General features: G+C 30.3%; 1 long non-coding RNA gene across 1 annotated transcript; it reads left to right on the top strand.

Moving 5' to 3' along the window:
- Nucleotides 1-2,758: 2,758 nt before the first annotated feature.
- LOC146730107 (uncharacterized) lies at nucleotides 2,759-4,656 on the top strand. The gene is made up of 3 exons (XR_014927870.1): nucleotides 2,759-2,866; nucleotides 3,693-3,807; nucleotides 4,479-4,656. It is a non-coding gene; the product is annotated as an uncharacterized LOC146730107 (long non-coding RNA).
- The last annotated feature ends 942 nt before the right edge of the window (nucleotides 4,657-5,598 follow it).

The raw sequence follows: 5,598 nt of genomic DNA, 5'->3' as shown, positions 1-5,598 counted from the left end.
AAAACCAACAAAGAAAAAACAAAGCGAGAAATAAGCCAAGCTATATTATGAAAAGAGAATTTAAAAGAATGGCTAATCTGTTATGTAAATACCAAACATACTAATATGTTAGAGCCAGATTTTTTCAACTGAAAAAAGATTATAAAAAATAATCAGACTTAAAAAACGTTTTAAATACGTTTTAAACGAGTTGGGTCAGGTAGAAAAAGCAGATCCCTCAAAATTTTGGAAAACAATAACAGAGTTAATAAATACTAACACATTAATAATTGCATTAGTGGTAATATTACTGTAATGGAATGGATTAGACATTTCTCAGATTTGAACAAGAAATGTGAAAATGACTCTTCATTAGATACAGATATTCATAATATGGAAAACGGAGAGGTCAATATTAAGCTGAACAAAGAAATTACAACGGTAGAAATAATTAAAGCAATTAAACAATTAAAAAAGAGAAAATCACCAGGCAAGGATAAAGTCACAAATGAAATGATTATTTATGGACAGTCTGTATTTATTAAGCCAATTAGAAAACTGTTTAATAGCATATTAGACAAAAGGCAGTTTTCACATCAATGGCGTATTAGTGTAATTAAACCAATTTACAAACCTGGTGATAAAAACAATTCCAGTAATTATAGAGGAATTGCGCTTTCAAGTTGTCTGGCAAAACTAGTTACATCTGTATTAAATAACAGACTGCATATTTATGTTGAGGTAAATGACATTCTAAACCAATGTCAGGCTGGATTCAGACCAGGTTATAGAACTACAGACAACATGTTTGTACTTAAAACAATTTTTGATAAATGCATTCATAACAAAGTTACAACAAATTAGAGGGATAAATTAAACAAAGTGTTTGTTGGATTTGTAGTTTTCAAAAAAGCCTTGATAGTATATGGCATAAAGGACTGTATTATAAATTGTTAAAGAATAATATTACTGGAAACGTATATCAGGTAATTAAAAGTATGTATGAGAATGTGAGATACAATCTAAAATTAAACAATGGGATGACTAAAGATTTCAAATCACTCAGAGGTGTAAGACAAGGTTGCAACATCAGCCCAATACTCAATTTATTCCTAAATGATTTACCAGGACAACTAGATAGATAAGTCATGTAAAGCAGTTAAGTTAAACAACAAATCAATTAGTAGTCTTGTCTTTGTGTCAGAAACTGAAGCAGGTTTACAAAATTGTTTCAATAAGTTTGCATCCTACTGCAGTATGTGGAACCTAAAAGTAAACACATCTAAAACAAACATTATGCTTTTTAATAAAAATGCCCAATTATTAAATCATAAGTATAGTGTTTGTTATGAAAATAAAGAACTAGATATAGTTAAACATTATAAATATTTAGTAATAGAATTTAAACCAAGTGGAAAGTTTGATCTAGCAAAAGAACATTTATATAAAAAAACATTAAAAGCATTTAACTATATCAAACAAATAATTAGCACATCAACAAATATCAACATAGCAACTTGGATCAACATTTTTGACCATATAATAAGACCAATACTAACTTATGGATGTGAAATATGGGGTTCAGAGGGGTATACAGATAAAACATACATAGAAAAATTAAATTTGAAATTGTGTAAAATGCTTCTACAAGTTAACCAGTCAGCATCAAATCTAGCAGTTCATGGGGAATTGGGCAGATACCTAATCTCAGTTTTCATTAAAAACAATGATGGTCAGATAATGGTATAAAATATGTTACAAAAATGGAAACAAACTAGTAAATGAGGCAATTTCCTGTAATATTATTGATCAATCACAATGGGCAAAATCAATACAAGAAATAATAGGCGAAAGTGAAATTAATAATTATTGGAAAAAGACCAAGAAAAGCATACATCACATAAGTGATCAAATAGAAGCCAGTTATGTAGATTTGTGGAGAAAAGCAATTAATTCAGAAAAATCTAAATCTGAGGAAAATAATAAATTAAGAACTTACAGTAAATTCAAGAACGAATTAGTAATTGACAAAGCAGTACTTGAGAAAAATTAAAAATCCAATTTATAGAAAATATATATGCAAACTCAGAATTAGTGATCATAATTTAATGATAGAGAAAGGTCGCCATACAAGACCAAAAACAAAAGCGGATGATAGAATGTGTGAAAGGTGTGGTACTAATAAAGTTGAGAATGAATTTCACTATCTGATTAATTGTCCACAACACAAAGAAGCGAGAATGAGGTTATTGCAATCAATAATTCCAATATGTTAGATAACGAAGCAAAGTTTATATATATTATGGGCAACATACATATAGAACTGGCAATTTATATTAACGAAAGTGCAATTTTCTAAACCAGTGTCAACAGTATATTTATTTGCATCTCTTCTTTTTTGTAGTTTTTGTTTTAGTTTCTTAGAATAGTATTTGACTATGTTCTATTCAAAATGAATAATGTCAATAAAGTTAAAGTTAAAGTATGATAATACTGTGTCCTACATCTACGAGGTCTCATTTGTTGGTTGGTACCACGTGCTGATCGATTATCAGAGGATTTTTTGGCAGTGCTGCGGTGAATGCACGAACGCAAGCATACCACTGAATGTATACTGCATTAATCGGCATTTCGCTGTAATATAATTGAAATTTTATTACAACTGAACACTATGATCTGATAATTCGGATCGGATGGGAATGCTTGCACACATATTAAACATATATATTCTGGTGATTTTAACTTTAAATAGATTTGTTTTAATTGTTGCTATTACCAGGGTGCAGTGTAACTGAATTCACATGTGATGGGACTAAATGTATACCATTATCAGATGTTTGCAATGGTGTTAGTAACTGTGACGACAATGCTGATGAGATCGATTGTGGTAGGTCGTTCCAATTATTTTTTCCACTTTTGGTCATTTGAATAACTAGTCTGGTCGTGTGTTTATTTCTGTTTGTTGTAGCTATGTAGATTTGTAGCCAGTTACAGTATTTGTCGTATCCAGATTTGAAATCACCGAGGTTGTTTTCATATGAAGATTAGCATTCGGCATGCATATTAATAACAAACAGTTTTTGTTCGTGTACATGTAATTTACACACTTTTCGTATTGGTAGTCAATAACTATAACATGGGGGATTATGTTTCGAGGCCTATACAGATAAACAACTTTGAAGAATACGCTCGTCAAAACCTTATACGCACGACATGTACTTGTTTTCATGCAAAGTTAGTCTTATGACAGCTATGGAATGCAGGAATGCAGTGTGTGCATTGATTTTGCGGTTTCGTAAAATTGGCGTGGTATAATTCGTTAATTGCACCTCGTGACAGTGCTGTTATAAATGTGACAGCCACACTTATGGTCAGCATATTACAATACTCGGAATACTTAAGTCCACCCGTACGATTAACTGTACGTAATAAACGAAACAACACAACGCAAGTTCATCGTTATTGATTTTTAGGTTTATTAAATGAAGAACACTGACATATACATCCACTAATCAAAATCGATTATTGTAAGGGATTTCAACAAAGTACAATGGACAAGGAACAATACACTACATGAAATGCTATACAATATGAGATACGAGTTATATTGTTCACAGTAGCGTAGAATATTGTTAATTCAATAATTTATCTAACGTTTTCTATTTTCAAGTTTTACATTTCATCAATTTAAGAATACATATTCATACCCCTAGATCATGTGTGTGGACCTAGTAAATATCACTGTGGCCATGGTCACTGTATTGATAATGAGTGGATCTGTGATAAGATCGGTGATTGTAGCGATCACAGTGATGAGATTGGTTGTGAGTAAGTAATGCTATTTAATGTATGTAAACTATGAATTGAAAATGGGTAAAAATATATATGTTCACATATAACGCACATATAGATATATTAACACATTCAGTGAACCTGTAAATAAAATTATTGATATGATGGCACATATATCAAATCGTTTTTCCGTTTCAATTGTTTTTATTTGTCTCCATCATTTGAGGAAGTGATGCATCTCGATTCAAGTCATTTGTATATTTCTATGAAATATATACATCACGTGTTTTCTAATAATTTTCCCGTAAATAATCGGCCATGTTGTACACTCGGCAAAGCAACATGTATCACATTTCAACAGTGTGATACATGCAACAACCATGTGTGTATATTTCACTACAATAATACATTTACTTTTTTTGTATACTGAACATACCACGTATGTTCGTGTGATTATTTGCTTTGTTATAACTACTTTCGCATGTTATGTATTTGTACATAGACCAATCAAACCAATAATTATTACATTATATTTGTATTCGTGAGTTGATAAAAGTAACAGCACTGGCCGTACATATTGTCTTCAATATTGCGTGTCATTTGTAACTTTAAGTGTCTGTGGAATGTGCAGTGGAATGTATCGGTGGAGTAACCCATTAATGAATATGATCATTCGTTCTATTTACATTGTGTTTATTTTTTTCAAGGTATCTACTACCATGAACCAAATCACAAGTTAAATACAATATCTTTTATTGAAGATAATTGTGATATATTTTTAATGCCTATGGATATACAACAATTCGAATAACATTACAGAAGCGAAGATCACTGATTGAGGCTACAGCGTTGTTTGACAAAGTACACTCAATGCACAGTGGTCTGCTGAATAATGTATTGCTATAAGATGTTTAATAGAATCGTCAAAATATTCCCACAAAGCTTTAGAAATACAATGAAAATACCATTATATTATCTGCTTTTATTTTTTATGTTATGTAGTTTTTTGTTATTATTTTGAATATTGATTCGCGTATAATTTATTTGTTAATTGTAGATGTATTTATTCGACCTAGCAATATATTTATATTATTAACATCGGCCAGAAGCTGATATTTGCTCGTGTTTTCTAAACATTGAAAAATGTATTTTAAATGGTACAATTATTGCTTAGCTATTCGTTGAAAAAATATGCCTACAGATTATTTGAAAAATAACTATGTAATATTAATTACTATAACACAACATATCCATTTTGAAAACCCATATACTTTTTAAAGTTGAACAGTTGATGTATATAGATCGACACGTAATTAAAATCATAACATTTTCAAATAATTAATAAATGTAATGTGTTTAATGATGATGAAATGGCTTATGATCTAAGTAATACATTAGTAAATACCTGTTTTACAGATAATGAATTACAATCAAAACAAAATTTATATCACAACATTCAATATTATAAAAAATATCGCTAATAAATAGATTATTTTGCCATATATTTATTATATGGCGGTTCATTTTTTTATCAATAAAATATTATTACACTGATGGCAGTGCATCGAGTCTCTGACGAAGCCCTAATAGGTGAGCCTGTGACTAGGCCAAGTCTTCTGTTATTGAAAGAATTGAACCCATGAGGACAATAATTTCTCTTAACCACATCGAATCAGGTTGAATACATACATGTTTTAGTAGATACGTCTAGTTGGCGAAATCCCTTGATGTTGACTTGTTAACTACTAAAGATAATACCTGTATTGGTTAAACATCACCAGATTGAACTATGCATTCACTGTGGTTTGAATAACTGTTTACTGTATT

The sequence above is a fragment of the Saccoglossus kowalevskii genome, chromosome 20 (genome assembly GCF_978046115.1).
Source record: "Saccoglossus kowalevskii chromosome 20, keSacKowa6.1, whole genome shotgun sequence".
NCBI lineage: Eukaryota > Metazoa > Hemichordata > Enteropneusta > Harrimaniidae > Saccoglossus > Saccoglossus kowalevskii.
Note: the sequence above shows the minus strand (reverse complement) of the source record. Positions and strands in the feature narration are given on the sequence as shown.